The sequence below is a fragment of the Danio rerio genome, chromosome 23 (genome assembly GCF_052040795.2).
Source record: "Danio rerio strain M-AB ecotype USA chromosome 23, GRCz13ab, whole genome shotgun sequence".
Taxonomy (NCBI): Eukaryota; Metazoa; Chordata; class Actinopteri; order Cypriniformes; family Danionidae; genus Danio; species Danio rerio.
This window is the reverse complement of record NC_141043.1, coordinates 10649614-10662646: the sequence shown is the minus strand read 5'-3', so window position 1 is coordinate 10662646 and position 13033 is coordinate 10649614. Positions and strand designations below refer to the sequence as shown.

At 33.9% G+C, this 13033-nt stretch overlaps 1 long non-coding RNA gene across 1 annotated transcript in view; it reads left to right on the top strand.

Annotated features, from left to right (window-relative positions):
* The first annotated feature begins 853 nt into the window (after positions 1 to 853).
* LOC147831228 (uncharacterized) overlaps positions 854 to 13033 on the top strand; it is a 77850-nt gene continuing 65670 nt past the window's right edge. The window contains exons 1-2 of the long non-coding RNA XR_015523241.1: positions 854 to 974; positions 1244 to 1383. This is a non-coding gene — a long non-coding RNA (uncharacterized LOC147831228). The remainder of the gene's footprint in view (positions 975 to 1243; positions 1384 to 13033) is intronic.

Here is a 13033-nt window from a genome sequence, read left to right as displayed (position 1 = left end):
ACAATCGCAGGCCAATAGCCAAGGGTGATTCGATTCATTCAAAAGACCCAAATCTTGAAAAAAAAGACCAATGAAAAGGTGTAAAGCACCAAAATGCGGCCCATATTAAAGTTAATTTTAATACTAATTAGGTTTTGTTGTTATCCATTAATTTTTAAATGTACCTTTTAAAAAGAGGCGCTAGAAAAAGCTCTACATTATTATTGTTATTTTTATTTTTTATGTTTTAATTATTTTTTATTCAAATGGCCAAATTCTGACTGAGGAAATTTTAATGTGCTGGCCAGTTTGTTATTTGTCTAATAAATGACAATAGGCTACAATTTTTTCTATTGATATATAATGTAATCATTTTTGTTTATGTTTCTTGATTCTAAAAATAGAATAAAATAGAAGGAATATTTTTGGTATCATCAAGTGGTTTTGATGGTTATCCGACAAGCTAATTCAGCTAAAAGTAGTGCTTAAAATGTCACTGAATGGAGTATTTAAACTTCTTAATTAAATAGAAAATGATGCGAATAACTGCAAAAACGTCCACTTTTTGAGAAAAAAAGAAACACCTCTTTCACCAGGCTGGCTACAGTCTTGCAATAATACAAAAGTTATTCATTGATAGAGAAAGTATTTATATAAAGGAGAAAGTGTGTGAAATACTTTGTTAGTCAAATGTTAGTTAAATGTTTCTGTTTAGCGGGTAAAATGTAATCAAATAATCCTTAGACTATCAATGGATATGAAAATATATTGGCGACATAATTTCTAAAGTTCTAAACAAAGTATAATTTATCCTGTCACATAAAAGTTCACATTAGGCCTGTGTCTGCATGAAACACAAGGTGGCAGTGTTGTCATGGACAAAAGTAAATAGTGAACCCACGCTGAAAAATTTAATTTGTCCTTTCCGGAAAGCTGATACTAAATCAAACATGACGCACGCAGTTTCATGGTTGAAGTGTAAACCAGATGCTCAAGTGAGTCAAGCAGTCAGTAAGTGTGTGTTGAATATGTCAGGACACCAAAAATCACTTTCTCATAGTTTCACATAGCTACTGCAGTCAAAAGTCTTTGACATGATTAAAAAAACATTGACTAATTGAGGTCATATTTCAGAATTACAGCAGTAGGAAGCCGATGCCACATGACACCATGCTCATTTGAGTGCAGGAATAAGCGAGGGAACATCAGGCATGACTGTAATGCTTTTCCCCTTTTTATTGGTTTGTTTTGACCCAAACTTCAGACTGGTAACCAGAGCAACGGCTTCTGCGTGTCCGATAAGTCTCTGAAGGGCAAGGCCAGAGCATGTGGGAGGACTGGATCCACGCCAACTTTCTGGAAACATCCCACAGTTCGACAGCTATGAGGCGGTGGGAAGCAAAGGTGACGCCCACATCTTACGTTCATCTTTTTTTTTACAGCACAACCTCAACAGGACGTTACATAGATAGTGACCAAACAGCTTAGTCTTTGTTTTGGCAACAGGGACTCTCCCCTCGTGCTCCACACTAATAGCCATCACACGTTTGTGAAATCATTCATCAGTATATTATTGAATGCTGCATGGCTGGTTTCAGTTCAGCTTTGCTTTCGATTGAGGTGATGATATGAGTTTGAGTATTTTTTTATTTTTTTTTATTTACGTTATTTGTTTTTTGTTTGGAAGTCACCTCGTTGCCAGGAAAAAGCAGTTTTTATCAGATGAGATGCACATCTACTGTATCAGTGTTGTTATTGTTGACTAAACAAACAGTCGAAAACCATGTTTGGATGTTAAAATAAAGCTAAGGTTAAATACATTTAAATAGGCCTATGACAAACTGTGCCTTGGTAACTTACGGAAGCAAAAATACATGTAGGCTACAACAGTCAATTACTAAATCCAAATTAATATATACAATTTAAAATAAATATGAATATTAAAAGCATATTCTAATAAACATGACAAGCACATAAAATAAATGAAGAAAACGTAAATGTATAACTAATAATAAAAAAAGGCAAAATTTTGTTTAAGTTATGGATGTTATTTTGGGCTGTATGTGATTTTGTTACATACAGGTTACAGTGCATCCGGAAAGTATTCACAGCACTTTGCTTTTTCCACATTGATTATGTTACAGCCTTATTTGTAACATAATTAGTTTTTTCACACAAAAAATGTGAAAAAAAGATTTTTTTTACATTTTTGCTAATTTATTAAAAATAAAAATAAAAAACTGAAAAATCACATGTACATAAGTATTCACAGCCTTTGCCATGAAGCTCTATTTTATTTTGATGACATCAAATGACATTGATATTTGGTTGTGTTTGGAAAGTGACCAAAATTCAACGTCAAGCCAACATCTTAAACCAACGTCATATTGGCGTCAGGTATGGCATCCAAAAGCGTCTGATAGACGTCATAGTGGTAACGTTAACACTTGTCAAGCTGTAACATCATTATAGGCACTGATATTTCCCTGGAAAATGTGTTCATTTGTATGTATCAGTCTTGGTTATAAATTTCCAAATTGTAAGCCAGAAATTTTAATTCGATGCATAGGTTAATCCTTGTGTACAGTTTTAATTTACTACCCTTTCATTCTGTTTTTGTTTTTGCCCCATTGACTTCCATTGCAAAGCCATGACAGTGTATAATCATGGATTCTTGATTGTTGGTGGTTTCCCCTGTTGAGAAGAGGTAATATTTGTAATTTAAATTTTTTTATGGCAAAGACAGCAACCAAAATAACGAAAGGGTGGTAAATTTAACCAGAGTGTATTGTTGAGCTTTTGAAAACTTTCAAAGCATTTTCTTAAAATGTGTCAAAATAAAATTTGTCACCAAACATCATTTCATTTGCTGAAAACATCCCGAACAGCACACAAGGGTTATTATGTAAGACAGGTACTATCAAATCTGCTTAAATTATTAACCACGATTTGATAATAAACAGAGATTTAGTTAATGATTATATATTCTCTAAAAACTATTATAACTGACACTTCATTTTAATTTTTGCAGTTTTGCCTGAATATTTATGGTTGCTGCAGTTTCAGTGCACGTGTAGAAATGATTAAAGGGCACCTATGATGAAAATCAACTTTTGGAAGCTGTTTGGATGGATCTGTGTGTAATTGTGTCCGCTGTCGTACTGAAGTGATATAAACCTAACAAGTCTCTTTTTTTATTTTCTTTTGTTTCCTGACGTTAAAATAGAACCCAAATCCCAGTGATTTTAAGGCCCACCGCAACAGTGTTTTTTTTCCCTCCCACTGAATTGATTCACAGGTGCCATGTTTCTATAATAACCTGTTCTGCAAAACGTTTATGTGAGAGTCATCATTTCAGAAAGGCTTGATTAAACTCCACCACAAATACATCAAACAAACTTACTTGAAATTTTTGACTAATTAGCTGTTTTTCAGCTTCATCCATGTCTGTCTCTGTCACTGTGGTGTTTATCTGACTTAACGCATGATGAGAAGCAGACACACACGTGGGAACGGTGGACAGAGAGAAGCAGCTCATTTGCATTTAAAGCCACAGGGTAGAAAACAGCTCCACTGTATTCAGACACCAAATGGATATATTCTTAAGGCTATAGTAAATTATCTAATGAATATTTTGAGCTGAAACTTTTACAGACACATTCTGAAGACCCCAAAGGTTTAACTTAGATCTTGTAAAAGGGGTAAAATAAGTGCCCTTTATTTCTAGTGTTGTACAAAAACGTTACATAATTAGGAAGAATCAGTCCAGAGAGAGTTGCTGAGCCATGGAAAGTTTTGAAAAAAAAGTGCAGACTTGCTCCTATTAAATTGCAGCCTGCTGCGTTGGATGTTTAGTTTCCAGGTTGTGATCTGGTGAGTCAGTCAAGTGTTTACTCTCTGGGGTTTGTTTGCCCACCTGAGTGCTTTATCAGCGCTGATGATGGGAACTATAGACCGGATCCTTTAGAGCAGATGACAGGCATTCTGCAGATCAGAGAATAAAAAGTCCTGTCCATCACGGCCTCATCATAAACACACACGATTTGCAGTGGCGGATGAATAAGCGGAAGCTTTTGAGAAGGCTGACAAGAACGAGGTGTGTCTGATTGTTGACCTCACTGTGTATATACAGCTGTGACTGTGTTTGGCTTTCATAAGGAGAAGCAAGATAAATCACACCCTCTTTAGGATCACTTTTAATGTGCAGTATTAGCTTTTGTTTGTTTTTTTTTACAGAAAGTAACAGAATGACACAAATTATTGGAAGACGATGAAACATTTATGACTTTTGGAGATATGTCTGCTGTGTTTATATTACTACATGATTAGTGGTCTTTGTTGATGTTTGTGATGTGATAATTGATTTATATTATAATATAATATGTTTATTAAGTGTTTTGAGTAGTTTTTAAAATTATTTTAAGTTTAATTGATTGGTTGTTATTAAATATGTGTATATAGCTTTTTTATTTATTTCAGTTTTAATTGGTTTGTCTTTAGTTCATCGGGTTAAATTAAAGGTGAAATAATTGTTTTTAAAAACAGTGAGTCGCGCAGTGGGTAGTGCTGTCGCCTCAAAGTAAGAACTTCGCTGGTTTGAGTCACGTCTGGGTCAGTTGGCATTTCTGTGTGGAGTTTGCATGTTCTCCCCGTATTCGCATGGGTTTTGTCTGGGTGCACTGGTTTCCCTCACAGTCCAAAGATATGCACTATATTATATTATTATTCATAACTATATGAATTGGAAAGACTAAATTGTCCGTAGTGTAAGTTTGTATGTCCCGGTCCTCCAGATTGGTGGTTGAGCGTTGGGCTAACAATTCATCTCAGAAAAACTAGATGTTACGAAACACCAACATGGTGCAGCTAAATATCCACTTCAATATAAATTGCCCTGAGAGGAAGTAAGTAACATTTATTTAATTTAGAGTCATTTTGATTATCAATGACTAACAAAAGTGTGCTTAAGATGCTAAGTTATCGATTGAAACAAACAAAGCAAATACCTAAAAATAGCATAGATATATTTCTTCAAAAGTTATGATAAAGTCATCCATAATTTTGCAAATGATTTCTACTTTAGATTCCAACAACAAAAAAAGTATCACGGTTATTTAAAAAAATATAACACATTAGCACATTTGTGAATCAATTAATACTGAAGACAGGAATAATAATGTGAAATTTCAAAATTTGCTATCGCCAATAATAATAAGACATATTTTGCCAACGCCAATAGCCTAGTAGTTAGTGCGTCAACACCGTGTGCTTGCGGAGACTCCAGTTCGATTCCCGGCTTGAGGTCCTTTGCCGATCCAATCCCTATCTCTGCTCCCCACACTTTCCTGACTAAAAAATCTTTACTGTCCTATCAATAAAGGTGAAACAATAATAATAACTCATATTTTGAAATAAAATGTTGCTTAAACTTGTAATTTAATTTCACGATACTGCTGTTTCACTTTATTTTTGATTAAATAGCAGTTTTATTTTTTATCAAATAGCAGTTTTATTTTCTATCAAATAACAACAAAGCAGTGTTGCCTGATTGATCGGTTTCCCCGCACAATTAGGCGGTTTTGAATTTGATTGTGCGGGTAAAAAATGGCATTTCAATCCGGCTCCCCTTCGTGTGCAGGTGCATTACGCTGCGGCTGCAGTTAAACTCTCAGTGGTTTATCATGACACTTTTATCGATCATTGTTTCGACAGTTAACAGCAAGAACAAAGAAGCAATGTCTGATTGACAAGCAGCCCCTTATAATGTTCAAAAGAATTTAAAACGCCAAATTGGATGAATTTATACCCCATTTCAAAAGGAACACATACTTTAATAGGTATCTACAAAAAGTGTGTGGGTGAGAGGGGGGCAGTGTTTTGATGTGATCTGCTAATGTTGTAGTTCTGTGGCTGCTGGTGTATGTTGCTGTATGTTTAAAATTATGACAGTTGAAGTAATTATATTGATTTTGGTTTAAATAAAGTAAACTAAAATTAAATATTAATGTAATATATAGGGCAGTTTTTTGTGCATTTCGATGGGTTTTGGACAGCTTTTGGGCTGGAAAAAGTCAGCTATATCTGGCAACTGTGGCTTTGTGAGTATTTTGATACCTAAAATTTGAACAATTTTGTATATGTTTATTTTTAGAAGCTGTCTTTTTAACATTTAGATAATGCTCTGTGTTTCTGCAATAATGCATGCTCTAGTATATGCTTTGGTAATGTTGTGTCAGCGTTGTAAAAGTTATAAGTCAACTCATTTAGACATAATCTCTATATCTATCTTCCACATCCCTCTCACACGGTGTAGCAGTACAGCTCCTTACAAACTGCAAACACTTAAGTGTTCAGTGCAGTGTGCTTGCTGACTTTTGTAGTCGAGTTGAAGGACGGCTCTTCACTTTTTTGCTTTCACTCTCAGGAATGTATTTTCAGTCATTCTTGAATACTTACTGAAAGAAAGATTTTGAGAGATAAGGAATGAACTTTTATGTTCAGTCCAGGTTTTGGAAATGTCCATTACTTTCATGATGCATTTTTTTGTATGTATTCATGCCTTGAAGGCCCACAAAAATGCTTTGGAAGTTGGAATGTGCAGCTCTGTTCATTCTGTTATGTAATATCAAGTGAAACATGAAGACAAGGTGGGACATATACTGGATTCAGTAGTATATTCAGCGGGACAGTATATTCAGTATATCCAACCACCCCCTGAATATGATCTGCTCTGTGCTGTCGTGTCTCTTGATCGGAGCAGTGTGTGAGATAGTAGTAGTGAGATAGTGTGTGCATTGTTAAGTTGTGGGAATTCCAGTTGCTTGTATTCTGACTGTATATGGGGGTACAAAGCCTCCCCCCCTTCTGCCTTTGCCGTATGTGAATCTACGTCCGCGCACACTCAGTTTCAGCATCCTGGATTTTTATCATTTCATGTATCCCCTTATTGTTATAACTAAAAACCAGGATTTCATATTAACTGTCAGGTATCGTTTATTATTTTCATATGTACAAGTGTTTAGGTGAACCCTCAGTACAAATGCTTGGTTACATGTGAATAAGTGACTAATTTCAGTTGCAGATTTAGCATTTTGTTGTGGGTGGGAGACCTCGGATGTTAAAGTGTATTTGATTGATTGAGAAGATAAAAACTTGAAGTACATGTCATAAAAGTCGTTGACCCATATAAGTGTTACATTTTAAATGCTAGTATTTTCTAAATGCAAATTATGTCATTGTTTCGAAGTGCACCAACGTATAGATAACCAATTAGCATTGATACCATTCATTAATTTTCCTTCAGCTTAGTCCCTTATTTATAAGGCGTTGCCACTGCACAATGAACCGCTAACTATTCCAGCATATGTTTTACACAGTGGATGCCCTTCCAGCCACAACCCAGTACTGGGAAACACCCATACACTCTCTCATTCTCGCACACACGTGGATAAACATTCACTTCTGCTTAATTTAGTTCTAAATCTAATCTTTAGTTCTAATCTATAGCGCATGCTTTTGGACCCGGAGAAAACCAACCTGAACACATAGAAAACATGCAAACTTCACACAGAAATGCCAACTGGCCCAGCCGTGATTCGAACAAGCAATCTTCTTGCTGTGAGGCGACTGTGCTAACCATTGAGCCACCATGCCCTACATTAATACCAATACAATATAAAAAACTTCAATTTTGCAACTTTTAATAAATCTTTTTTGAGAAAGTGTGAAGAATATATGTAAAAATTAAATAAATAAATAAAACAGCTACAGCACCTTTTAAAGTTCGCTAGTGAATTCATAGATGCTTAAAAACCCATTTTTGGATATGAAATATGGTTAATTGTAAATCCACTTGTTAAGTGTGACATTATGTAAAGCGGCTTCTGGATCCAAGCACTATATTAATCTGGGGAGGCTCATCAAATGGTAAAAGTTTACAAAGCGATGTAATACTTTCAAAAATCATGATCGCAATATATATCCATGCCTAATATCCGATGGCCAGAAAGTGATTAATCTTTTATAAATTGTTAACATATTGATGTCTGTGATGCAGCAAGTCTGTGTACACCATGATTTTATATATCACTTTATATATCACTTATTAAAAATCACTTATTAAACTTATTAAAAATCACTTATTTTATTAAATCACTTTAATGTGTTATATCTTCTGCATTCAAATCAATAGCGGATTGGACCTGGAAACAGTGTTCCATATGTCTTGACTTAACCAGCGGATAGATTGTAGATGTAGTCAAAACTGGAAGTATTTTTCCTTTTTTTTTTTGTCATGGTATTTTTATTCTTGCAAATAGCATTTTACATTTTACAACCCACAAAACAATCCCCAAATAAAACAATAAAACAATCAACATCTGAAAAAATAAATAAAAATATATAAATTAATAATAATATTAAATTAATTAAAATACCAACCTTGCATTTTTTTTAAAGTTTCACATATACTCAACAACATTTTCAAAATGATTCACGTACACAGATCTGCAAAAAAACAACAACAAAAAAAAAAAAACACATGTGTTGTCAACATTTCAAAGATTCTCACACTAGGTATTGGACAATAACCAATTTCAAGGTACACTGTGGTTTGGAAAAAGGCAAGGTTTTAAAATCCCCAAAATTATCTGTAATACAGTTCCTTCAGTATATGTAAGATTTGTTTAAGCTTTTTTTGTTTGTTTTATGACAACAATATCTTCAGCGGAAAAAAATATCCAAATTTTAAATTGTAAAAAAAATCTGTGTTTTTGAAACTTATGAAGACAGCAGAAGTCAGTGATTAATTAGAATTATTTAGCCTGACATGTTTGCTGCTCCAATATATCATAAATGTTTCTAACGATAAAATATATTGTGTAAAATATAAAAAGTTAGTTTTTTACCTAGACACTTAAAAAAGAGCAGTAATCGCAATACCGTGAAACTGTGATATTTTTATCCAAGGTTATCATACTGTCAGAATAAAAACAGACCCATGCCTAGTTTACACTGAAATGATAATGCTGCTAATAATTTTTGCACATTGAAACTTGTTTTTAAAAGTTTGCATTTTCAGTCCCCAATATGCTGCTTTGTGTAAAAGAGCAAGCAGAATGCATTAATAGTTCCTAATTTTGGCTGAAATGTTGTTTTGTATAGACCCTTTTGGGGTAAACTGAAGTTCAAATAGAGTGAATAAACCAAAGAACCAGAGCTTTCTGTGTCAAAGAAGGCAGGCCCTCAAAGCCACACATTACTCAATTATCACAGACCAATAATTTGATGTAATTTAAAGTTGTTTACTTGCTGTAGCAAACTTATCAACGTTATCTTTGGCAAGCTTTTTCATCCTTTAGAAACACATTTTTTGTGTCTAACTTTGCTTGAAATCACACCATCACATTTTTGTTGAAGTACAGTGGAGAAAATAAGTGTTGAAAATGTAATTTTTTTCCAGAAATCATATTTCTAAAGGTGCTGGTGCCCTCTGCCCTTCGTCATTGTAAATTAACATTAGCTGCTTCAGTGCAACATCTTTACCAGGATGATGAAGATGAAATTGAAGATTGTTCAAAGCACAGCCAGGGAAACTCTGAAATGGTTTCCAAGAAAGAAAATGAAGCTGTAGAATTGCCCAGCCAATCACCTGATTTAAATCCAATAGAAATACAAAATAAAAATCAGACGAGACTCACAGAATCATCAAGATTTTTTTACACACCGTTGAATTCTGTGAAAAAAATCACACCGGAGCAATTCATGTAACTTCATTCTCCATATGAGAGTCATCTTTAAGCTGCTATCACCAAAATGCCTGTTATATAAAGTATTAAATACATTTCAGTAGTTCCTTCAAGCTAGTTTAAAACAGTGATGTTGTCTGACAAATCATCACCTTGGAATTATAAGGTTCTATCTCCGTACTAAATGAAGTTTTTGCATTACTTACAGCAAACAATATGTGTGTAACAGTTCTCTTTCATATATTAACATGACATTAACAAGACCCTAAATGTACTCTAAATGTTAATTATCAAAGTTTTCTTACGTTTGCAAATTGGAGTAAAAAAAAAAAAAAACTCGGTAAATGCCAGCCTGATCTCACGAGAAAACCTAAGTATTTTGCGTTTTGCCAATTTAGTGTCTAATTCGTACTAATTCGTACAAGTTCAGTCGTACAAAATTGTACGATTTTAAAAAGGAGGCGTGGCACCTAACCCAAGCCCTAAACCCAACCCTAATTGGGGGATGAGCAAAATTGTACGAATACTAAATGTATTAAATTACTATATTGTACGAATTAGATTGTAAACTTATACGAATTAGCCACTAAATCAAAGTTACGAATTGCCGTGAGATTGTGTTGGTAAATGCAGATAGAACCTTCTAATTCTAAAAAAGTCATTTTTTTGCTTGGAATTATAATGTTCTATCTGGCAGATGATTCATTGATTACTTTTTAAGAAATACAATCACAAAATGTATAATTTGGTGTTTTAACAATATGTTAGTGCTTGAGGAAGTACAGTTTTTGTTTTCTATAACATTTATTTCATGTTTTGGGATTAAATTTTTTTTCTTGTTCAAATTAAACAAGGCTGAGCTAAATATTTTGTCCAGTGCAGATGTTAATTTCATCTAATTAATATAGTAATATTTATAGAATTTTATGCTTTATATGAATCATTGAATTATATTTATTGAATTAAATGTCCCATGAATTAAATTTAATAATTTATTTGCCCTTCATTGCTTATATTAAATTGAAAGACTTTAAAAGAAAACAGAGAATGAGCAAATGAGTTTAATAAACACTGAAAAATGTTTCATTTACCATATATACAAAAAGAAAAATATTTCACATTTAATATATACATATATAAACAACTAATAAAAAAATCACAGAATGTAAATAAGTTGTCATTTAATAAGAATAAGATTATAACTCAATTTTGACAAAAATGTCAGATATTATCTTATAATAATATTATCTAATAATAAGATGACGAAATGTTTACAGACTGGCATCAGCTACCCATTGATTCATCATCATGAGTCTTGCAGTATAACGTCTTTAGATAATGTCAGTAAAATAATGGCGGGCAAATTTTGACATGCCATCGACACCATGTCATGACGCTGGCATGAATGAATTCGGTGATCTCACACTTCACACCCTTATTCATGACAGGACTGTAGCTCTCAAGGCAACGTTAAACCGAAGAGCTTCCCACAACGCATTACATAATCGTGTCTCAATATCAATGAATCATGTCTACTGCCCGACAGATTTGAGCTAACCAATGATGTCATGTTATCGGATGTTGACATAGCATACTTCTAAATACTATTAGCATGATCTTATTGAAAAGCATGAAAAAATCTTTTGTTCGCAAGAAAGACGTCATCCCAGAGAGTCCCATTATTGTAAATCCTGCTCAGGATATCAATTTGAATGATTTATGTTTGGTTAATGGGTGTTTACTGAATACCAGCAGAAACAGTTATACAGTACGTCTGTGTAATTGCACTGCCATCAAATCTATCAAATGGAAACCACACAGTGAATGAGCGGAAGCACAGAAATGAAGATGGGCTTAAAGAAACAATCTGGCTTCAGAGCAAGTTAATTTCAACTAACAGCATCAATATGCAGATTAAACTTATTTAGTCTTTAATTTTATCAAAGCTAATATTTGGAACACAGAAACTCTTTTAAGTTGTAACTCAAGCTATCAGAACTGTACAAACATTAAAATATTCGCACACCCAAAAGTATAGCAACAAGACTTGAACTTTATCTATGTTAATTGGATTTTAGTGTAAAAGTAGAAAACCTTAGTGACACCAGTGGCTGTTGTTAACACTACAAAGGCAGTCATTTTGACGGTTTTAAATTTTTGCGATTTAATCATTTTGTTGAAACGAAACGCACATACACTACCTGACAAAAGTCTTGTCAATTTGGCATCAACCATGCTTAAAAATCTCCCAACACATGAAAATACAGAAACGTACTACAAATAGCGCAAACCACAGAAATATATCAGGGGACCCTCAAAAAAAAAAAAAAAAAAAAACTACAGTCATCAGTTCCTTTAATGTTAATTGTGCAATTTGTCAGATTATTAGGACTAAAAATATACAAAGAGCAAAGAACTGTATGACCAGGTTGTTAAAAAAAAGATCTTTGACAGCACCACTGACACTGATTTTTGTGGTCCCGAATGCATTTTCTTTATGGTCTAGCTGAAAGCAAGCCGTAGTACAGCACTAGGCCTCAAATAATATATATACCAGCACTGTGCCTCGAGATGGTTTGTTTAACATTAACAGATGTTTGAGATAAGATGTCATGACCCGTTTTTCTAATTCTTTGCAATGACACTGGCACAACATTTTGTCTTTCCCAACATTTACAATACAGGCCAACAGGCTAAAAAAACTGAGATAAAACACAAATATGTAGCTTTTAAAAGAGAAATGCTTTTAGTTTACAGAAATATTGGCTTTTTAGGGCTCTATTTTGACGGTCCATGCGCAGAGCGCAAAACGCAGGGCGCAAACGATTTCAGGGCATGTTTTTGCTAATTTAAGGATAGGAAATCTGCCTTGCGCCGCGGTGCATGTTCTAAAAGGGTTGAGTTTATTTTCTTAATGAGTTATAGGTGTGTTTTGAGAATAAACCAATTAGAGCCTCATCTCCCATTCCCTTTAATAGTCAGCTGCGTCGCGCCAGGAGCACATTCGCTATTTACAGGACGCAAAGTAAGTCTAAGTGGAAAAAATGAGCATTTCACAAGCAAACAGTTAATAGTTAACAGTTTTTTAACAGAAAACTGTTAAACAGAGCATCTACTGCGTGAGAATGAGAGATAATGAAACTACTTTCACTTTCGCTCTTGGATAGGGAAACCTTTACGCACAGACATCAATTAGTCTATAAATACTTTTGTTTGTTAAGCGCAAATATTCATTTCAAAATTATTTCTAAATTCAGTTATAATTTCCAGCAAACGAATAAATGAATAATAATAGCAAAATGTGCTCA